This window comes from Neomonachus schauinslandi, chromosome 7 (assembly GCF_002201575.2).
Source record: "Neomonachus schauinslandi chromosome 7, ASM220157v2, whole genome shotgun sequence".
Taxonomy (NCBI): Eukaryota; Metazoa; Chordata; class Mammalia; order Carnivora; family Phocidae; genus Neomonachus; species Neomonachus schauinslandi.
This window is the reverse complement of record NC_058409.1, coordinates 5,294,385-5,308,191: the sequence shown is the minus strand read 5'-3', so window position 1 is coordinate 5,308,191 and position 13,807 is coordinate 5,294,385. Positions and strand designations below refer to the sequence as shown.

Below are 13,807 nucleotides of genomic sequence, written 5' to 3'. Positions count from 1 at the left end.
ACTTTGAGAACCATCGCTTAGGGTTTATGAATAATCCATTTGGGCTCTGTTTTCCAGTTTATAAAGCACTTTCATGTACACTGTTCACGTAAACCTCCCGTGAAGTATTACTCTCATTTTATTTTACACGTTAGGAATCAAGACTTAATGAAATCAAAATAAACTACTTATTATCACAACTAATAAGTGAGACTCAAAGAATGCAAATCCTGGGCGCCTGGGTGGCTCAGTCGTTGGGCGTCTGCCTTCGGCTCAGGTCATGATCCCAGCGTCCTGGGATCGAGCCCGCATCGGGCTCCCTGCTCAGCGGGAAGCCTGCTTCTCCCTCTCCCACTCCCTCTGCTTGTGGTCCCTCTCTCGCTGTGTCTCTCTGTAAAATAAATAAAATCTTTAAAAAAAAAAAAAAAAAAAAAAGAATGCAAATCCTGTATTTCTATTACACTAGACAGAATGCTACTGTGTAGTTGCATACTGAGAAGGTATAACGGAACAGAAGACAGGAAGACCAGGCAGGAGGAGCCTTTAGGAGAGAGTGATCTGGAATGTCGGGGGGTGGGGTGGGGGGGTGGTTCCAGATAGGGTTAGTGAGGGCAGAGCAACTGCAGAACAGCGAGCCCAGGCTGTGGGCCAAGGAACAGGGGGAAAGAAGGCATCTGTGTTGGGGAGGCAGAGTGGTCCCCCTGCAAAGAAAACCGTTTTCAGAGAGCAGAAGGCTGGCTACCTGTCCTGTCAGGAACAACACAGAAAGTCTCCAGCAAGCTTCAGAAAATGCACTCCTCGCCCACTGCCATTTCCTCTACACTCTGAGGTGCAGAACCTGGTTCTTTAGGGAAGAGAAGTGTGCAGGCATTCATCTGTTCCTTTCACATTATTCAGAAGGCTGTGGAACCTGTGAGGAGTCAGTCTCGCCAAACCATGCCTCTCAGAGCTCTTACACTTAATGAGCCTTACCCTCTGCCAGCTTTGTATCTGCTGTGTTAACACCAGGAATTTGCCAATACCCCCCCCCCCCAAATGCTACAGCCAATAGGTCTATTCTAGTTCCAAGAACCACCAGTAAGTCAGCTTAAATGTTCCAAGTTTTGTTAGAGGTTGTCCATACTTACAAAGAATTCAACAAGACGTTTTAAGGTGACCTTAATTCTCTGCTTTGTTAATGAAAATCCAACATTACCAAGACACAGAATCCCCCCCATCTTCTTTCAGTCCCCCTACACCAAATGGAATCCAAAAGGTAGCACTGACTGGGTGGGTATTTATACAGGATGCTGCACTACTATGCTTTCTAAAAGAAAACATAGGAAAAAATTTAGGTGATCTGTGAGTTTTTACGTAAAACATTGAAAGTAAGATATATGGAAAGAAAAAATCAACTCTGTGAGACTTAAGAGAATTAAAAGACAAATCAGACAAGAAGAAAATACCTGGAAAACACACATCTGATAACAGACTGGTTTCCAAAATGTACAAAGAACTCAACACTCACCAATAAGAAAACACACCATCCAGTTACAAAATGGACAAAAAATTCTGAACAGATACCTCACCAAAGATACTCAGATGGAAAATAAGCATATGAAAAGATGCTCAATATCATCTGCCATTAGCTAACTGCAAATTAAAACCATAAGATACCAGCATGCGCATATTAGAATGGCCAAGATCCAAACACTGGCAAGGGTGTGAAGCCAATAGGAGCTCTCATTCATTGCTGGTGAAAATGCAAAATAGCATACCCCCTCTGAAGACAGTGTGGCAATTTCTTACAAAACTAAACGGAGTCTTACCGTCTATTCAGCAATCATGTTCCTAGGTACTTGCCCAACTGATCTGAAAGCTTGCAGATGCACAGAACCCTGCACACCAGTATTTCTAGCAGCTTTACCTATAACCACCGCAAACTTGGAAGGATCAAAAATATCCTTCAATAGCTGTATGAATAAACAAACTGCACTGCAATATTATTCAGCAACTCAAAGAAATGAGTTCTCAAGCCATACAAAGACTTGGATGAATTTTAAGTGCATATTGCTAAGTGAAGGAAGCCAGCCCGAGAGGGCGACGTGTTGTATAATTCCAGTTATGGGACATTCTGAAAAAAGCAAAACTACAGATACAGTAAAAAGATCAGTGGTTACCAGAGGTTCGGGGGAAGTGGTCAGGATGAACACATCAGCACAGGGTGATAATTCAGGCAGTGAGACTACTCTATAGGATGCTATGATTATGGATCCATAACTCTATGCATTTGTCAAAACCCATGCAACTTCACAGCATAGAGAATGAATCTCAATGGATGAAAATTTTAGAAAATCCTTTAGGAGGTCAGGTGGCCCAAAGACAGCACACAGGATGTGACAATCGTTCTGTGTTACAGATATATTAACCACCTCACTGGAAGGGATGGAGGGAAGATGCTGACCTACGTAACTTCAGAAACAAGTGGAGTCTGTAAACCAGACGGTGCGAAAGCACTTTTCCAGCTGGTAAGTTACCCCCACAGGGACAGGTTAACAAAGCTGATGCTGCTGTATGCCTACGCTGGAAATGAACGAGTATATGGGCGGTGGATGGCGGGAGCCACGTTCTCACCACTGGGTGTGGGAACTGATGGGTAAGCAAAGGAAAGAGGCTGGAAGAGCCCCTACGGTAACGGGAGAGAGCTGGAGACATCAATGTAAACTCATGTTGTGGCTAATTTACAGAGGGTTACATACAGTAGTATTTACAGATAGGCGCATATATGCCTGTTAGTATGCACACGTTTCCTTCCTGGGTCACCTTGAGGGCCTAAAAGAAACTACATCTCTGTAGCAATAAATATACCTAGTACTGAGATCCTGATTTTTAATACCACCTCCAATTAAAGGGAACAGGGCCCTTTGGAAAAACGGCCAACTCTAGGATTGGGGCAGGAAATACACAAGGTGAGCCTGGAACATCTGACACTGCCAGTAAAGTGTTCAAAAAAGAAAACAAAAATAAAACACCCATAATGATGGGGGGGGGTATCTCAAAGGAACACAAGAAAGAGTGCCCAGTGGCCAAAGCGGAACAGTTATGAGCAACAAAATAAGTGGTACTAGATAATACTAGATAATACCCTGAAGTAGAAAATAAATATCCATGGATCTATACTGACACAAATATATGGGTAAAGAAATAAATGGGGAAGGAGAGACAAATTTCCCATGCAGAAATATTCCAACTAATCTATGCAGTTACTCCTCCTTCAAGGAAGGAGAGCCTAACTCCCCACTCCTTAATGTGTGCGCGGCTGCACCAGGTGATGTCCTCCCAAAGAGCACACAGTATGGGAAGGGGGAGAGAGAGGAGGGAACTTTACACTGGAGAAACCTGGCAAAAACTATCTCACCCAGGTGACCAAGGTCAACATCAACAGTGAGAGGTCATGTTGATAGTATGTACCCTTGACACAATGTGATGAAAAAAGGACTTTAACCTCTGTGGTCTTCCTCCCAAAAATCCATTATCCCCAGTCTAATCATGAGAAAAACACAAATCAAAATCCCAATAGAAGGACATTCTACAAAACATCTTAACCAGTAGTCCTCAAAAATGTCACGGTCATCAAAACTAAGGAAAATCTAAAGAACGGTCACAGCCAAGGAGAGCCTAAAGAAGTATGACTAAAGGTAATGTATCCTGGAACAGAAAAAGGACAACAGGTAAAAAACAAAGAAAATCTGAATTAAAGAAAACTTTAGTTAATATTTATGTATCAATATTGGTTCATTAATTGTAACAAACGTTCTGCACTAATTTAAGTTGTTAATAGTAGGGGAAACTGGGATTCCTCTGTGCTATCTTCATAATTTTTCTGTAAATCTAAAACTATTCTAAAAATTAATTAAAAAAAAAAAGATGTTCCACGATTATGCTTCAAATGTTTGATCTCCCACCCCTTCAAAAATATCCTGGGGCTGAAATATACCATAGGAATCTAGTCTAGCTCTCCTTTTTGACAAGACTAAGGTCCAGAGACCGACTTGCCAACAAGCAGTTATTGGCAGAATCAGGATCAGAAGCCAAGGTTCCTGCATCCCGGTGCAGTGCACCCTACTTGGTAATTCTACAAATGCTTTTGTCTGAAAGACACAACGTGATTTTCCACATATTTTAGCATCTAGGAGGATTTCAGGTTTTTTTTCCTCCCTTTTAAAGTCTTCATTTGTCTTTACGCTGACAGAATCCTAAGCAGAGAGCATACTTCTGTCACTTGGCTTTCCTGGTTCTAAGATTATCAATAGGAAATATATAACAAGGAGTTCAACAACAAAGCAAGAATGCTTTTAGAAAACAAACAGCACACCCCCCCCCCCCCAACTTCCCCTGAGCCACAGGGCAAGTGGTTCCTAGATTTGGAAGGTTCAGGAGTAAAAGTGAATAAAGAAATTACCTTTTTAATTTTTTTCCAAAGATTTCATTTAGTTATTAGAGAGAGAGAGAGCGGAAGAGGGAACACAAGCAGGGGGAGTGGGAGAGGGAGAAGCAGGCTTCCTGCCAAGCAGAGAGCCCGATGTGGGACTCAATCCCAGGACCCCGGGATCATGACCTGAGCCGAAGGCAGACGCTTAGCGACTGAGCCACCCAGGCGCCCTTAACCGAGAAACATTTTCCTGTAATAAAGAAACACTGACCACATTTGCTAAAATTCTCTTCTGTTTCACAGGTCATGCTAAGAGGTATCAGCTCCTCAAGGGCAAGGTTTCCCGCATTCCTGCATGCCATTACAGCAGTCCGGTCCCCCACCCCCGACTTTAAGCCATTATATTCTTAGACCACTTCATTTTCTGGTTCTTTCAGGGGCCATCTTCTCTCCTTGTCTCTCGTAATTTTTATCACTGCAAGACTCTTACCTTAAACTCTACAGCAAAGTCCCTCTGAGCCAGGATGCAAATGCTGGGTGAATGCATGACCTGTAACTAGCTCAGTGCTACAAGAAAAAGTTTCACAGTGGGCTGTCCTGGAGGTCCATACCTGTAGTGATTATAATTTGACTAAGATAGGAATTTAAGCAGCCCACAAGTAAAAAACAAAAGCACAAACAAGAAAATCTTTTTAACATCTATGAATCTACTGAAGTGGACAACTTGTCTCAAAAATGCCCTTAAGTTATATACAAATGTGAGTTTTGTGTGGCTCTGTCTTAAGATATCCTTTAATGTAAGCAAAGACTAAGTCAATAAAAACCCCAAAATACTATGGGGGCCAACACCATATGGTCCAAGTTCTGATTTCTGTTAATCCAGACCTAAAAACAAAACCTATGGAGCGCCTGGATGGCTCAGTTGGTTATGCATCTGACTCCTGATAAGCATCTTTTTTTAAAAAATATTTTATTTATTTATTTGACAGAGAGAGACACAGTGAGAGAGGGAACACAAGCAGGGGGAGTAGGAGAGGGAGAAGCAGGCTTCCTGCGGAGCAGGGAGCCCGATGCGGGGCTCGATCCCAGGACCCTGGGATCATGACCTGAGCCAAAGGCAGACGCTTAACGACTGAGCCACCCAGGCGCCCCGATAGGCATCTGACTCTAGATTTCGGCTGGGGTCCTGATCCCAGGGTAGGGAGATCGAGCCCCAAATCAGGCTCCCCATTCAGCAGGCGTCTGCTTAAGATTCTCTCCCTCTCCCTCTGCCCCTCTCCATGCTTGCAAGCGCACGTGCTCTCTTTCAAATAAATAAATCTTTAAAATAGAAAATAAAAAATAAAAATAAAACCTACAATATCTAGGCTCTAGAGAAAATCAACAGACTGCATATCCTTCAAATCCTCATCAATCAATCAACTGGACTTCTGATAAAAGCTGGGTGGCAGAGTTCAAGAGTGTTTTCTGGCAATCACAGGCTTAGATTGGGAATTATGTATTACAAACGGGTTAAAGGAGAAAACCATCTAATGCCCATCAGAAAACCTGGCTAGAGTGAAACACTAAACCAATGTTTGTTGATGGCATCCAATTCCACGACTGCCAAGTAGGTATCAAATATAAAAAAAAAAAAAAGTCGGTCTCTGACCTTCAGGAACTCAATCTATAATATGGTGTCCATAAAGTCTGGAAACATAAGAGGCAAAGGGATTAAAAAAAAAAATCTGGAAACATATAAATATTTTATAGATTAAAAGTGACCTTGATGACATTATGTATACTCGCCTATGTTTTCAGAGTTTATGAATATACTGTAGTATTAGTTCTACAAATCAATTTTGAGGGGTTTCGGTCAATATCAAAATAAACTCGTAATATTATAACCTATCTTCTTTATCTAACTTGCAAAAAATGCACAGGTTTGTTAGTACCACTTAAGACTCATGCTAGTATTCTTTCTACAAAAATCATGCCAAAAAATAACAATTTCAAAAATGAATTCTCAACATGACAAAATTGCACAGAATACTGTATACGTACACACACACATGCATGCAAATCCTGGTAAATTATGAATAAGGTCTGTAGATTGTACCAAAGTCAATTTTCTGGATTCGAGATTGTACTATACTTATGTAGATGATACCACTGGGGCGACGCCTGGGTGGCTCAATCAGTTGGGTGTCTGACTCTGGATCTTGGCTCAGGTCTTGATCTCAGGGTCGTGAGTTCGAGCCCAGCTCTGGGTTCCACAATGGGCATGGAGCCTACTTAAAAAAAAAAAAAAAAAATGATGACGCTACCACTGGGGGAAGCTGGGTGATGGGTACCAGGGACTGCTCTGTACTATTTTTGCAACTTCTTACAGGTCTATGATTAGTTCAAAATTAAATGCTTTTTTAAAATGATGTATACTGGATCAACAAAGATGACACTTCAGACTTGAGCAAAGTTGTCCAGACACCAGCTTTAAGCTGACCTACTTCTGTAAAGCATGAAATTATAAAGGAAGACTCAGAAACGTGAGCTGGATGAGAAATGTGAACTTGAAGAGGTCGTCTTTCTCTTTTCCTTCCAGTTTATAAGGGTTTTGTTTTTGGTAATCGAATGTAATTATCTATCTATATCCAGGCCAGAGGATCTCCATCCTCTTGGTTCGCATGGACAAACATACACAAAGCCAAGAAAGCAGGAATGAAACACATGTACATTTAACCTATATTATTATATATATGATTTCTGGCTTGCTTCCCAATTTCCCCAGGACAGAGCAAAAAGTCCAACTCTCAAAATCTCAGGGACAGGAGGCTTCAAGAGCACCTCATCTACTCACTTTTAATACTGCAGTCCATGCTTTTTAACTTTTAAAAGAGTGAATTCATTTTGCCTTCTAGAGACAGGAATTTCCTATCTTAAAACTGCCGATTCAGAAAAGTAATTCCTGATAACCCAAGGCAGTACAGTGCACGTGGTTGGTGTAACCTGTCATGTCAGAGAAACCTGGGCTCCAGATTCCCCTGCTCCTCTGTCTGGCCCTGCTCAGCTTACTGAGCTCCCAGGAGTCTTCTTTCCCTATTTTACAGATGTGGGTAACAGTACTACTGGCAGGAAGGCCTGCTGTGAAGAGAGAGAAAAAAATAATACAAAGTCTATCAGAGTCCAGGACTTTATAGGTAGGTATATGCAAATAGTTTGTTCTTGGATGCACAATTAGTACAACCAGAGTGAATACACCTTCAGTTCTCATAGTAGACCCATAGGTCTAATACATCTGCCTCCTCCTCCAACGTTTTTCAGCAAAGCTGAATAATTTTGCATAGCCAGAAAAACTTGCTTTCCTCTAATCACACTATTATGACTTCTTAACTCTTCCTTGCAATGGTGTCTCTACAATTTTAGCATTTGTGTACAGAAATGTCCATGTTTATCTGTGATTTTTTTCCTGCTTAGTCACTGATTTCTGTTCATGAATTCTCCAAAATTCAATTTATTTCTGGTTAATTGTAATTCTGTTCTCAGCACATTCTGAAAAAAAAACAATCCCAATTATTTTACTACATACATTTAATAATGTACATGAGACTTCACCTGAACACGTAATATCTTATTTAACAGAAACAGACAAATCTGCATTGAATTTCAGCAAATCCGGACAACCACTTAGATCAACTTTAGGAAGGCACACTAAAAAAATAGTAAATTTGCACCCTGTAAAGCATAAAACTTTATTCTCAATAAGGGTCTATTTAGGAAAAAGAAGATCCTTAAAACAAATGGAGGCTTATATTATTGTTTTTAAGTTTATTAACTTTAAATTTTTATATTTTATCAAGTCTATTTTTTTTCTTAAGAAATATTGGTCTGGGGCACCTGGCTGCTCAGTCAGTAGAGCATGCAACTCTTGATCACAGGGTCATGAGTTCAAGCTCCATGCTGGGCGCAGTGCTTACGTTAAAAAAAACATGTATTTTGGTCTATGGTTTTCTTTTCTTGTGAAGTCTTTGTCTGGTCTTGGTGTTTGAGGAATACTGACCTTACTAAATGGGTTGAGAAGTACTCTCTCTCTTCTATTTTTCAGAAGAGTTTGTGGAAGGATTGGTATTAATTCTTCCCTAGGTTTCTGAATGAATTCACCAATGAAGCCATGTGGTTCTCAGCTTTTATTTGTGGGACTTTGTTTCTTAAAAGAAGTTAGGAAATTTCAACTCTAAGTCCTGTAATCCATCTGAAATTAGAAAGAGGAACAGAAGAAATCCCCAGGAAGGGATTATTTGTCTCTTCATCAGGTTGAGGAAGTTCTTTCTATTCCCAGTTTGTTGAGTATTTTTATCATGAAAGGGAGCTGCATTTTGTCAAATGCTTTTTTCTGTGTCTACTGAGATGTGGTTTTTGTCCTTTATTAATGTAGTGTGTTACATTCATTATTGTATGTTCAACCAACCTTGCATTCCTGGGATAAATCCCAGTTGGCATGGTGTATAGTCCTTTTTATATGGTGCTGGATTCCATTTGCTAGCATTTTGAGGGTTTTTGCACCTATTTTCATCAAAGAGAGAGGTCTACAGTTTTCTTGTGAAGTCTCTGGTTTTGGTATCAGGGTAATATTGGCCTCATAGAATGAGTGGGAAGTGTGCTCTCTTCTATTTTTGGAAGAGTTTGTGAATGACTGATGTTAATTCTTGTTTTAAGTATTTGGTAGATTTAACCAGTAAAGCCATTTGGTTCCTGGCTTTTCTTTGTGGGACTTGTCTCTTAAAAGAAGTTAAGATATTTCAAATAATTCCTTTAATCCATGAGAAATTAGAAAGAGGAAAAGAAGAAATAACCTAGCTAATGTTCTTGGTTGTTAAAAAAAAAAAAAAAAAGTGATTTTTTTTTTTTTTTTTTAAAGGCAGCATATAATAGGAAATGAGGCAGTCTTTCTTTCATGCAGGTTATCCACTCATCTATTAATATACCCTTTTCAAAATGTTGGTCTTATGGAGTTTAAGTATCTTGGGTTGTCTAACTTAATCCTCACAAGAACCCCAGGAGGTTTGATCACCCTCAGCTGACACAGGAGAAAACTAAAGCTAAGAGAAATTACAGAAACTGTCCGAGGTCACAGTTAGACATACAGCGGTACATATGAGCAGGAGCTCAGAAGTCACAATCCCTCCTGGACTATCCAGTAACTTGGCCCACTGAGTGAACTACTAACTTCAGGGCCCTCAGTTTCTTCAGCTCTTAGATGAGAACAACAACACTATATACTTCTTAGGGTCACTGTATAAACAAAATGCACGTGCCTGGCTTACAGGACATACGAGCAACGCTAGCAGTGATTTCTACTATTACTAGTTATTGCCCAGTGATACCATGTAAGTCTTAATGGTTCTAATACTCGAAGTTTTAAGGCAAGTAAGAAATTTTAAGCCTTAGATTGGAAAGGAACCAGTTAAAAGGGATTTGATTCCAGTCACAGATGAACCATTTTACTACTCTTTATACCTTACCTTCTCACTGTATTACACATGCATCTAGTCAAAAAGTAAAAGCATTTAAGAAGGGGGAACTACATAAAACATGTTCTTTATTGGGAATGCTCATCCATTCAAAAATATATCTCTACTACCTTGTTTACAGTTTTGAATTTTGTTTTTCGTTGACTGGAACATAATTGGTTTTTCCATAGCACTTTCTTTTTTCCTATAACCTAAGTAGGTTTAACATGTGAATACTCAGAGTACATTGCTGAAGATCCTCTAAATTCTTAAAAAAAAAAAAAAAAAAATCTCCAAATAGGTTTCACAGCTCACAGTTAAGCTTAATTTAAAAGCACATCTGCTGCAGTCAGGGGCGCCTGGGTGGCTCGGTCGTTAAGCATCTGCCTTTGGCTCAGGTCATGGTCCCAGGGTCCTGGGATCGAGCCCCATGTCAGGCTCCCTGCTCAGTGGAGAGTCTGCTTCTCCCTCTGTCCCCTCATCCCCCGCTCATGCTCTCTCTCGCTATCTCTCTCTCTCTCAAATAAATTAAATCTTTAAAAAGAAAAAAAAATAAAATAAAAAATAAAAGTACATTTGCTGCAGTTAAAAAAGCGCCCAACTAGCAGCTCTTTCCCGATGCAATTCTACAGCGAGCTATATAGGTTACAACTATGTTTGGGCCCTTTTGTTTTCCCCACGAGTTGTTACGGACTGCCAGTTCTGTCTGCACAGTGCAGCACACTATTCAAACTAGTTCCCTGTTCCCCATCTTATTTGTCCCTCCCAGTGGCCCCCGAAAGTTGAGGCAGCCAGGAGACTTCCCATTTCCATTTTAAAGATGGGGAAACCAAGGTGGTTCATAAGCTAGTTAATTACCATGCTGGGCCTGGAATTCAAGACTCTGCGTTCTGCTTACCAACGGTCATTTTGTCCCTGAAGCTATCTCACAGGGCAAAGTGAACTCTCATGAAAGGATGCAAGAGCATGATTGCCAAAACGGCAGCAACAGCTTCTGCCTAAACGTTTACCTCTCATGGTTCTTGGGAGATAATGTGTTAGCTGAACTGTCTGTCTGGTTAATACAGTTAGGTGGAGCGGGATGCTAACACCCATTTTCAGATAGGTCAGAAAGTCTGTCGTTGTAGGACTCGTTCACTCCAATACATAGTTCAATTCACTCTAGCCTCCTCATGATCCAGTTACCAGGTTTGTTGGCTTTGCACTCTGGACGGTGCAAAGAACTCCCACACAGTGCTTTACCTCTGTTCCGAGTCTGCTCTAAGTATAATTACAGCAAGTGTACAACATGGCAGTGGTTCTATTCATGACCCTCGAACAATGCCGGAAAAGCTAAAGCTACAGAATGATTTCAAAACTCAACACCATTCTTCTCTTAAAAACAAAAGAAGTCTACTCGTTAAAAAATTAAACAAAATGTTCCATTTCTTAAATTAGAGGTAAAGAGACTTAACTGTGGCTCACCTTTGTCCTCACAAGCTTTTAATATTCAGCTCAGTTTAACTTCCCTCAACCAGCATTCACGTGTGCCAAGCCCAGCAGTTGACCCACTAGATCCATTTCTCCCTCCCATTACTGTAAATGTAGTTTCAGCCAGAAACCAATATTGCACTGTATGTTAACTAAAATTTGAATTAAAAATAAGTAAGTAAATGTGACTTCAGATACTGGTAAACAGGAGCTGGTTCAAAGCGCAGGATGTGAGTGTAGTGGACCAAGAGCATTTGGATTATAGTAACTTAATGCGATCAATATTTATACAACAGTTACGATGTGTCAGACTTCCCTATCTTATTGTACACCCAATTTAATTCTAACAACAACTCCATCAGGTATTATTATGTCCATTATTTGGGGAGAACTAGGACACAGAGGGTAAGTAAATTGCCTAAGTTCACACAACAACAAATGGGCCATGAAGGGCTTGAACCAGGGCGGTAACCTTATCCCCTACACCAAAACTGCCCTGCCCTCAACTATTATCCCAAACGTGATCGTAAAATTAATGGCATGACCTTGGGCCCGTCATTTCATAGCTCTGGGTCTCAGTTTCCTCCACCATAAAACGCCATGCCCTTAGCGGGCTTTTGGGTGCTATCCTGCTTTTAAAAACGTCCACTGAATTCCCGACTGCATTACTCCCCACCCCCGAATAGGTGTAAATGTTAAGGCTGAAGTTCCTCAACCCAGGCGTGTTCTGGCACATTCTCTACCCTCTTCGGGGTGCTAGGCTTCGGTCTTCGCTTTGCGGTTTTATTTTCCAGTTCTGAACCTGTAATGCTGCTAATCCCAGACACTCGCTCCCGGTCTGGTACCACCTTCTCCCGCTGCTAGGAGTACGGACTAGGCCCTGCCCCACTGCAGACCTTCCCGGTTCACTCCGACCCACCTCGCGGCTTCCCGGGCAGCCAGTAAAAGGCCTCCGAAAGCCCTAGAAGCAAAGCCATAGGAAGAACTTAGCTACCCAGAGGTCAAGGGAGCCTCCAGGGCACCTGCCACGCCTCCCGACCCCGGCGGCGCGGCCTGGGCCTGGCTCCCCACACCAAGCTGCCCGCTTCGGGCCTCGTCCCTCGCGGCCGGCGCGCTGGGGCCTGGGCCCTCAAACCCAGCCCGACCCCCTCGGCCCCGGCCACGCCCGGCCCTGGGGCCGCCGCGCCGCGCACCCAGGCCCCCCGAGGTCCTCACAGGCCCGAGGACACGCGCGGGCCTCCTGCCTCACCTCGAGTTGTACGGGGTCCGCCGGCGGTGCCCGCGCCTCCACCCGCCCGCACACCCGGCCCCGCGCTGCAGTGGAGACAGCGGCAGAGGCGGCCCGACCGTCACGTGCCGCAGAACCAAGAGGCCTCGGCTACCGCTGCTGCCGCGCGAGCGAGCCCCACCGCGCGGAGCCCGGCCCTGCGTCCGCCCCTCGCTCCTGAGTAGCTAGGGCCAGCGCCAAGTCCCGCCCCCTCACGCGAGCTCCGGAATTTGGTTGGCCGGTGTGGCCATCGCTCTCTGCACCTTCCCATACGCCCCCTAGGGCTATTCTTCGTGGAGTGTGGGGATTGGCTGGGAGTGAGGCAGGAAGTCGCTGTTGGTTGGGCGGGAGGGAAGGGGGCGGGCCGCCGCGGAATCGGGAACCGGGGGCGCGCGCGCCCTGGGGCGGGGCTGGCCGGGCAGTTGTTCCGGCGCCCGGTTGCCCTGATGCCTTAGTGGGCCCGCTGCCCGGCGTTTCGTCCCCACCTCTTCGGTGCCTGCGCCGCCGGTGCCTGGAGCTGGTCCCCGGGATGGGCGTCCGGTTCCCTTTGCTCAAGGGGCAAATGGCAGGGGCAGAAGGGGTGGGAGATCCTCTGGGCCACTGGGAAAGGCCTGTTCCCGGAGGCGGCATGTGCGGGGCCCGGAGGAAACCCGGCGCGGGCTCCCCTGGCCCGGCCTGGAGTTGACTGCACAGCGCTGTGTAACCAGGCGCCACCGTTCTTGCAGAGTCATCTCTCTGGGCGCAGCAGCCTGCCGCCTCCTTATCCAACACAGAGTCCAGAATACGATATAACCCAAGGTTATTTCCATTTTCAGTTTGCGATGTTTCCTTAAATAAGATTAAACGTAAGGGCACAGAGACGGACTGACGGCTGGGTTGGGAGAAAGGAATGGGAAGATTTCAGACCCATCACAACTTGTGTAACCCACTTTTAACACATCTTCAGGTTTAATATGCTGAGAACCTCAGAAAATGGAAATGGCCTATGGTTTTTCTAGACGTTTATGGGTCCTGGTCTTGGTCTTCCGTTTGTTTGGAGGCCCAAAGGCTGAATCTTAGGATGGAAAAAACTAGAATCAGCAGGTGTATCGCTTATCCCAGGAACCAGCATTATTCCCTCCTGCCACTTGGAAGGAGAAAAGAGGAGTCAGAGTTTGGTGTTTGCCCGAGTTTAGTATTCTCCAGTCCTTCGAC

The 13,807-nt window shown here is 43.6% G+C and overlaps 1 protein-coding gene across 3 annotated transcripts in view; it reads right to left on the bottom strand.

The window, feature by feature from the left end:
* Positions 1–12,755, bottom strand: part of CANX (calnexin) — a 34,246-nt gene extending 21,491 nt beyond the window's left edge. The window contains exon 1 of one of the 3 annotated variants that reach the window (XM_044917013.1): positions 12,596–12,755. The gene's annotated coding sequence lies outside the window, so the exon portion shown is untranslated. Of the gene's footprint in view, positions 1–6,433; positions 6,574–12,595 lie in introns of those variants that run through there. The other 2 variants (XM_021689935.2, XM_021689936.1) reach the window with 2 other exon arrangements.
* Between the last annotated feature and the right edge of the window lie 1,052 nt (positions 12,756–13,807).